The sequence below is a fragment of the Hevea brasiliensis genome, chromosome 2 (genome assembly GCF_030052815.1).
Source record: "Hevea brasiliensis isolate MT/VB/25A 57/8 chromosome 2, ASM3005281v1, whole genome shotgun sequence".
Taxonomy (NCBI): Eukaryota; Viridiplantae; Streptophyta; class Magnoliopsida; order Malpighiales; family Euphorbiaceae; genus Hevea; species Hevea brasiliensis.
This window is the reverse complement of record NC_079494.1, coordinates 55,868,470-55,878,562: the sequence shown is the minus strand read 5'-3', so window position 1 is coordinate 55,878,562 and position 10,093 is coordinate 55,868,470.

The following is a 10,093-nucleotide window of genomic DNA, read 5'->3' as shown; positions in this document are numbered from 1 at the left end:
ATTCAAGGACAGCAACCCTCGCCAAAATGCCCTATTAGAGGAAGTCGATAATCGCTGGTTGACTCGCCACAAAAGGCAAATACCGAGAACTCACAGTGCAGAACAGATGAAACAATTGGAGGACCAACAGAAACTTAAGAGAAGGGTGAGAAGACTCAAGGAAGAGGCAAGAGCCGAAAGGATGGAGTTCAAAGCAAGAGGTGCAGTGGGAAAAGGAAAAGACTCTCTTCAAGTGAGGCCAAAGAAATAAAAGTCTGAGAATAGTAAGCTTCAGAAAAGATGAAATACCAAGAAATACTCATTGAAGAGTATAAGCAAGAAAACAAAAAGAAGAAGCTTGAATTAAAGAACAAGCACTACTCATCAACGATATCTTGAAAGAGTGTGCTAAAGAAAGTAAAGAGAAAGAAAAACAAGATGATCTCTATCAAGGACTGAAAGAGAACATTGACCAGTGGAAAAAGCGATATACAGGAAAACAAGAACTATTACTCAGATCCGAGTGCGCTCTGAAAGCATTCGATCCTGCCAAGCAAGAAGAAAGGTTATATGAGTATCTCGTAAAATGTCATCTCATTATAAAGAACCTCCTGCAGCCTAGGCGATGTAAAGAATATGGTGTACAAATTATTCAGTTAATAAAATGATTTTTGGACCATTGTTTAGTAAATTTGTGAATGAATAATATGACTCCCGTAGGAACTCCCTCGCTAGGGTTATGTGAAAAATTGAATGCACTATATGGACAGGTATCATAAATGCGCATTCAATCCCGTCATTCACAGTCAGACTATCGGACGATGCCATGATAAAGTTGATGCGATTGTCCTTTTACAGATTTCAACCTGGCTCTCAAATGCCACTGTATCCTTCGTCCAGACCAGGACTTTTAGTTTCTTTGAAAAATTCAAAGTTCATTTAAAATTTTCTTTTTTTTACCCCTCACAGGAAATCAATATTGCTTCAAACAAGGCAAGTCAGACCAAGCACACGGTTCAACCTAAGCGAGTGTACTTAACAAGATCTCGAACAAGGAAGATAATGGAAAATCAGGAACAAGTACAGAACCTACAGGGGCAAGTCTCCGAGTTGAAAGATCAGCTTTCTGAAATTATGAGACTAATGAAGGAAATGTCTCAGAATAAACCTACTTCAGAGCCTAGCCCACCATTACCTCCTCCGCCTCCTACGACAAATGATCCTCATCAAGCTTCAACTTCTTTTACCTTTCAGTCTCCCATCCGGACGACAATCACTTGTCAATCCGGTTACCACAAATAATGACCTACCTTACTCTCATTACCCAACCATTCCAAACACCGACCCTTACCCTTCAAATTCAATCCCTCCAATTCACTTCACCCTCATCTCCCAAGCTGGGAATATCCCGAGCAATGGGAGGGAAAATAAGTCAAAAGAAAGCGAAACCTGTGCGCTCTAGAGGAAAGATTGAGAGCAATTGAAGGGCTGAATATGTATGGCTCTGTGGATGTGGCATCACTTAGATTAGTTCCCGATGTGGTGGTACCTCCTAAATTCAAGGTCCCCGATTTTGACAAGTATCTTTGAATTCGGACCCTCGAATTCATTTGGCCACCTATATTGCCAAGATGTCCTCTATGACATGATAATGATTGTTAATCCACTTCTTCAACGAGCCTCTGGAGCAGCCACGAGGTGGTGCGTTCGGTTAGATAGGAGCGGACTACGCTCTGGAAAGATTTAGCCGAGGCCTTTTGAAGCAAGACAAATTTAAGCGTGATGTGGCCCCCACAAGGAGGATCTTCGAATCAGTGCAGAAAGACCGGGAAAGCTTCAAGGAGTATGCCCAAAGATGGAGAGAAAAGGCGGCAGAAGTCCACCCTCTGGTGACTGACAATGAGCTGTGCTCCCTATTTATTGAGACTTTGAAGGCTCCCTACTTCAACTTGATGATTGGGAACACTTCCAACAGTTTCTCTGACATCATCCAGACGGGTGAGAGAATTGAAGCCAACTTAAGAATGGGACGACTGCAGGAGTCAGCTGAGAACCCTGTAAAGAAAACTGCCAATTTTGGCAAGAAAAAGGAGAGTGACGTGCATTCCATCACTCGGCAGAATAATTACTCCCAGTTTCCCCAAAATAACTACCGGCCATATCCTCCCTCTCATGGCCAAACCATCGCAAACATTCCACCTCCTCTCCCAAATTATCCACAACCGCGCCCACAATATGCCCCACCTACAAATTTCCAACCAAGACCACCTCCTCCTCCCGTTCAACCAAGACCACCACAAAACAACCCAAGATCTCCAAGGAACCCTGATCCACCTCTTCCCCTCCCTCTCAGTGAAATATACCGATACCTTGTTGGTATAAACCAAATTGTACCAGTCCCCTTGGACCCAATCCAGCCGCCATATCCCAGGTGGTATGATGCCACTGCCCGTTGTGAGTATCATGGAGGAGCACAAGGGCACTCAACCGATAACTGCGGGGCACTCAGAGGGAGAGTGCATGCTTTAATCCGAAATGGGTGGTTGAAGATCGAGGGAAATGGTTCCCTCCCCAATGTTACCTCAAACCCACTGCCTAACCATAATACGGGCAGTGGTGTAAATATGATAGAGTCTAAGGGAGAAGGATCAACACCAGAAGTGGATAAGCTGGTTCCTTACTTTAAGGAGATTTTTGCTGTAGCAATGAGGGAAGGCTACCTTTGCCCTCAGGTAGCGGGATTCGAAGAGAGTACGGGGTGTCCTTACCATGGAGGGGCAGCTGACCATGAGCTGCGAGATTGTGAGGGGTTCAGGCAAGAAGTCCAAAACTTATTGTCTCTCAAGGTTCTGAGGTGCCAGACAAAGTCAAAGACGGAAGAGGGAGTGAACACCACTAGGTTCAGCCAAACTGCTTCTACCTCCAAACCCAGAATCACCTTCTCACCCTCGGTAGCCTCACCGCCAGTAACGGTTATCCGAACTCCGCCTCAGCTCCCCGTCACCAATACTCACGCTATCCCATGGAATTATAATTTCCAAGTTTTCACTCGGGAGGCGTCAAGCGATCGTCGGCTCTAGTCTTGTCTCACAACCGGCAGCACCAAAACCATGTTACCCTCCTAAAGAGCACTTCAGATGACTTATCTTTGGACACCTGCCCGACATTACTCCCCAGACCAGTTCTCAGCCCATTATCACAACAAAGCCCTCTCTACCTGAGCAAGAAGTCGAGTTTATAACTCGAAGTGGGAGGTGTTACGGGAACGAAGAAAGAGAGAGGAGGAAAGGGAAAGTAAAAATGGGAGAGTCATCAAGAAATACAGAAGAGGAGGTGGAGAAAGCAGGGGAAGTAGAGCCTGTTGAGCACAAGGAAGAGGAAGAACTGCTGCTCCAAATAATGAAACAGAGCGAGTATGATGTGGTGGAGCAGTTGAGAAAAACACCCGCCCGGATTTCACTGTTATCACTGATCCTGAGCTCGGAAGTCCACCGACAAGCCTTACAAAGAATCCTGGATCAAGCCTTTGTAAACCCCGACATTACTCCGGGGCAGTTTGAGAAGATAGTAGAACAAATCCAGGCATCCAGCTTTGTAGCCTTTTCTGAAGAGGAGGTAGACCCCGCAGGCTTAGGGCACAATAAAGCTCTACATGTAACTGTGAAGTGTAAGGGTTGTATAGTGGCCAAGGTCCTCATCGATAACGGATCAGCCCTCAATGTACTGCCTAGCGCTACCTTAGCCAGGCTGCCGGTCGACCAATCATATATACGTCAGAGTGCTATGGTGGTAAGAGCCTTTGACGGTACCAGGAGAGAGGTGCTGGGAGACATTGACTTGCCAATCCAAGTCGGTGCATGTACTTTCAACGTCACGTTCCAGGTGATGAACATTGAGCCGGCTTACACTATGCTGTTGGGAAGGCCATGGATCCATTCTGCGAATGCTGTTCCTTCGACTTTGCACCAAAAGGTCAAATACATTAAGGACGGCAAAATCATCACTGTAAGGGGCGAAGAAGCCATACTGGTCACCAAGCCGTAATCACTTCCTTATGTGGAAGCGGCCGAGGAATCGTTGGAGAGTTCTTTCCAGGCCCTTGAACTGCAAGATACTGGGAAGGAGGGGGCTATGGCTATGGTGGCCAAAGTGATGTCGAGGAACGGGTATCAAGAGGGGAAAGGCTTGGGTACCGCCTTGCAAGGAATCGTGGAACCCATACCGGCTATTCAGAAGGTAGGCCGTTGTGGTTTGGGATATGAGGAGGATGCCCTCGCGGATGGGCGGTTCTGGATGAGGAAAATACTTCGGGATCAGAGGTTTGACCAGGAGATGGGAAAGATGAAAATAGTCCCGAGAATTACGGAGATCTTCACTAAACCGGTCATTCAACATCCGGCAAATACAGAAGAATCACCCGATGATCCATCCATAGATGTCATCCAACTGGACTCCTTGTATGAGGCCCTAGTATCGCCAATGGTGAGGCGGGAGTTGGACAAGCGACAACAGAGGATATCCCTGTACTCAATCTCGAGTAAAGTACCTTTGGTTATCAACACTTGATCATTTTGTCCATGGTGACAAGTGTAATACTGTAAATGGACCTTTTCTTATGGCATTAATATTAATGAATTGATAGCGCATTTTAAATCCAATACTCTCTTTCTTTCCTTTTTAATTCCATCCTTATAACACGTTCTATTCTTTATTTATTCAGGACCATACATAAATAAAAACCTAAAAATCCAATAGACTCAGAAATCCCTCTGGTTAATTTTGAAATCCCCATAACTGCCATTACTTCAAGTGATTCTGAGGAAGAACTTACACAAGAAGACAGTGAAAAGGATGAGCCCTCCCTCGTGCCTTGTGGAGACGATAAGCACACAATAAACTTGGGCACGGAAGAAGTAAAAAGGGAACTTAAGGTAGTGGAGAGTGAAGAATTGGGAGATATGATCAGTCTGCTTAAAGAATTCCTCGATGTATTTTCCTGGAGCTATGATGATATGGTGGGTTTGGACCCTCAGATAGTAACGCACAAAATTCCCTTAATTCCAGGAACGATTCCGGTGAAGCAGAAACTAAGGAGAATGAATCCGACACCGCTCAAGGTTCGGATGAAGTCAAGAAATGATGACGGATCTTGGAAGTAGTCAAATATCCCCAATGGGTGGCTAACGTCGTCCCGGTAATGAAGAAGGACGGGAGAGTCAGGGTGTGCGTTGACTACAGGGATCTTAATAAAGCTAGCTTGAAAGACGATTTCCCTCTCCCCCACATTGATGTGTTAGTTGACAATGCTGCGGGATTGGGCAGGTGTTCGTGTATTGATGGGGCATCAGGGTACAATCAGATCCCAATGGACGAAGAAGACAAGGATAAAACTGCTTTCATCACTCAATGGGGAGTATTCTGCTATCGGGTCATGCCCTTCGGGTTGAAGAATGCTGGGGCTACTTACCAGCGTGCAATGGTCACATTATTCCACGATATGATGCATAAAGAAGTAGAGGTATACGTGGATGATATGATCATCAAGTCCAGGGGAGAAGAGAGCCACGTTCAGGTGATGAGGAGGGTATTTGAAAGGCTCAGGAAATACCACTTGAAGCTGAACCCTGCTAAATGCATATTCGGAGCTAGATCGGGGAAGTTGTTGGGATTCATAGTAAGCGAGAAAGGGATAGAAGTAGATCCAGACAAAGTCCGAGCTATTCAAGAAATGCCGTCCCCAAAAACAGAAAGGGAGGTGCGCAGTTTTTCTGCGAAAGCTGAACTATATTTCGAGGTTTATTTCTAATCTCACTGCCAAAGCTGAGCCTATTTTCAGATTACTCCGGAAGAACAACTCTACTCAATGGGATTCAGTTTGTCAAGAGGCTTTTGAGAAAATCAAGCGATTCACAAATCTACTAAGATTGGTTCCACTGGCGGGCGTGCTTTTGATCTGTATATGGCGATTCAGTGAGAACTCGATGGGATGTGTTTTGGGACAACATGATGATACCGGCCGAAAAGAGAGGGCCATTTATTACCTGAGCAAGAAGTTCAATGATTGTGAGTCAAGGTACTCTTTCTTAGAAAAGACTTGCTACGCGTTAGCCTGGACAGCAAATCGCCTCAAGCACTACATGTTGAATCACAAGACATGGCTCATCTCCAGGATGGATCCTATCAGATATGTATTCGAAAGCCCATTCGTGCCAGGAAGGATAGCCAAGTTGCAGGTTATACTCTCCCAATACGACATAGTCTACGTGACCGGAAGCGGTGAAAGGTAGCGTGATCGACCTCCTAGCGGAAAATCCTATCCAGATTATGAAGCTCAATTTTGAATTCCCGATGAGCATATTAATGAAGTAGATGTGAAGAAGAGGGCCCGGCCGATGTATGGGAAATGTATTTGACGAGTGTCAATTTGTCCAGAATGGAATCGGAGTATCTTGGTATCCGGACGGAAAACACTTCCCGATAGCAGTCAAGTTGAGATTTGACTGTACCAACAATGTCGCAGAGTATGAAGCTTGTGTAATGGGTCTACAAGCTGCTATCAAAATGAAAATCAGAAAGTTGGAGGTGTACGGAGACTCGGCTCTGATAATTTATCAAGTCAAGGGAGAATGGCAAACTAAGGATCCCAAGTTGATGCCATATCAGAAGTACTTACTGGAGCTGATTAAGGAATTCGAAGAAATATCTTTCACTTATCTTAGCAGAGACAAGAATCAATTTGCTGATGCTTTAGCTACTCTAGCCGTTATGGCTCAAATGGAAGAAGGGCAGACAACTCAAGCATTGAGGGTTAAAGCAAGGGATGAACCAGCCTACTGCTTCATGATTGAAGAAGAGCCCGATGGAAAGCCTTGGTATCATGACATCCTGGTCTACTGTAGAACCAGAGAATTCCCCTCAGGGGCAAGCAAAAATGAAAAGAAGATGATTCGGAGATTAGCATTGGGATACTTCCCCAGTGGAGAAACCCTATACAAGAGGAGCTCCAACGGCGAATTATTGAGATGTGTAGATGCAAAAGAGGCAAAGAGAATCCTCTTTGAGACTCATGAGGGAAATTGTGCAACCCATGCCAATGGGCACATGATGGCCAAGCAAATCATGCGACGTGGGTATTTTTGGACCACAATAGAGAAGGATAGCATCGAGTATTTCCGGAAGTGCCATAAGTGTCAGATCTATGCCGATCCGATAAACGTCCCACCTCATAAGCTGTTCAACCTCGTCTCACCATGGCCTTTCGCAATGTGGGGCATCGATGTAATTGGTCCCATCAATCCCAAGGCATCCAATGGACATAGATTTATCCTAGTGGCCATCGACTATTTCTCCAAATGGGTCGAAGCAACGTCATATGCTCACATCACGCAAAACACATTTCTTAAATTCTTCAAAAGCAACATCATCCGCGGCAGGGCCTCTCGAATGAAATTGTCACTGATAATGCCAAGAACTTGAATGGTCCGAAGGTTCAGAAACTGTGTGATCAATACAGAATCCGACATCTCAACTCCTCCCCATACCGTCCCCAGATGAATGGAGCGGTGGAAGCCGCAAACAAAAACCTCAAGAGGATAATTCGGAAAATGACGGTCACATATAGGGATTGGCATGATATGCTCCCCTACGCTCTTCATGCATACCGACTTAGTGAGGACCTCAACCGGGGCAACTCCATACTCACTGGTCTACGGGATGGAAGTAGTATTACCTATTGAGGTCGAAATTCCTTCCTTAAGGATTCTGAAGGAATCAGGAATTGATGAATCAGAATGGATCCAGTCAAGGTTGGATCGCTTAAACTCTTTGGACGAGAAAAGATTAACAGCAGCATGTCATGGGCAATTATACCAGAGGAGAATGGCTAGGGCATTTGATAAAGGTGTCCGCACACACGAATTCCAACCCGGGGACCTAGTACTGAAGAAAGTGCTGCCAACCAAAAGCGATCCCCGGCAAATGGTCACCAACCTATGAGGGACCCTATGTGGTTAAAGGGCATTTTCTGGAGGCCTTGATCTTGACCCACATGGACGGTGAAGAATTCCCGAGACTGTGAATGCCGACATCACAAGAGGTACTATGCATAAAATGAGTGAAGGATCAAAACCCCAAAGGGCTTCCCAAAAAAAAAAAAAAAAAAAAAAAAAAAGGGCGCCCCAAGAACCAAAATGGAGAAATAAGGAAGGGGATATGAAACTGAGGATGGAGAGGAAACTGTCGTGGCATGAGGCTTCAGAGAACTTGAAATAATGGCAGTTAAAAGACTTCAAAACCAACTATAAGGAATATGTGAGATCTATCCTTGTACCCTTCCTTTTCCTTTGAAAGTCTATCCCTATTTTTCCTAAAGCCATAATAAAATTATACTTTATTCCTTTTGCTTTTGTTTTCCTGTTTACTCACTTTTTAAATACTATCCTTTCTCTTTGTTTAATGCGCTATTGATTAGTTAAAATTTTTGCCATAAGATTTGAATTCGAAAATTGATAACCTCACGTACTTTACTATGAGATTTGCAGGGAATGGCCTTCAAAAAAAAAAAAAAAAAAAAAAAAACTAGGAGTGAAGACCCGAAAGGGCGCTTCTGGTCGAATGGACGAAAAGAAAGTAAAAACCCGCAAGGGCGCTTTCCGTAAAATAAAGAGAAAGTCGGGAACAAAAAAGGGGCATCCGAAGGAATGGGATCATGGGTCAAGTCTTGCAACTCCTCCTCCATTAATCATCGGCCTTCGGTATCTTGTTAAGTACACTTCGTCAGGGAAAGAACTTCATGTGTCAGGGTTAGACTTGCTTTGTAAGTCATTTTAATTTCATGCAATTTAAATTTCCTGTCATCAACCTCTGGTTCCTTGATCTAAGTTGATTTTAATTTCATGCAATTTAAATTTCCTGTCATCAACCTCTGGTTCCTTGATCTAAGTTGATTTTAATTCCATGCAATTTAAATTTCTTGTCATCAACCTCTGGTTCCTTGATCTAAGTTGATTTAAATTTCCTGCAATTTAATTTTCCTGTTATCAACCTCTGGTTCCTTGATCTAAGTTGATTTTAATTTCTTGCAATTTACATTTCTGTTATCAACCTTTGGTTCCTTGATCTAAGTTGATTTTAATTTCATGCAATTTAAATTTCCTGTCATCAACCTCTGGTTCCTTGATCTAAGTTGATTTTAATTCCATGCAATTTAAATTTCTTGTCATCAACCTCTGGTTCCTTGATCTAAGTTGATTTTAATTTCCTGCAATTTAATTTTCCTGCTATCAACCTCTGGTTCCTTGATCTAAGTTGATTTTAATTTCTTGCAATTTACATTTCTGTCATCAACCTCTGGTTCCTTGATCGAAGTTGATTTTAATTTCATGCAATTTAAATTTCCTGTCATCAACCTCTGGTTCCTTGATCTAAGTTGATTTTAATTCCATGCAATTTAAATTTCCTGTCATCAACCTCTGGTTCCTTGATCTAAGTTGATTTTAATTTCATGCAATTTAAATTTCCTGTCATCAACCTCTGGTTCCTTGATCTAAGTTGATTTTAATTCCATGCAATTGTCACTGATAATGCCAAGAACTTGAATGGTCCGAAGGTTCAGAAACTGTGTGATCAATACAGAATCCGACATCTCAACTCCTCCCCATACCGTCCCCAGATGAATGGAGCGGTGGAAGCCGCAAACAAAAACCTCAAGAGGATAATTCGGAAAATGACGGTCACATATAGGGATTGGCATGATATGCTCCCCTACGCTCTTCATGCATACCGGACTTCCGTGAGGACCTCAACCGGGGCAACTCCATACTCACTGGTCTACGGGATGGAAGTAGTATTACCTATTGAGGTCGAAATTCCTTCCTTAAGGATTCTGAAGGAATCAGGAATTGATGAATCAGAATGGATCCAGTCAAGGTTGGATCAGTTAAACTCTTTGGACGAGAAAAGATTAACAAGCACATGTCATGGGCAATTATACCAGAGGAGAATGGCTAGGGCATTTGATAAAGGTGTCCGCACACGAATTCCAACCCGGGACCTAGTCTTCAAGAAAGTGTGCCGAACCAAAACGATCCCCGGGGCAAATGGTCACCAACCTATG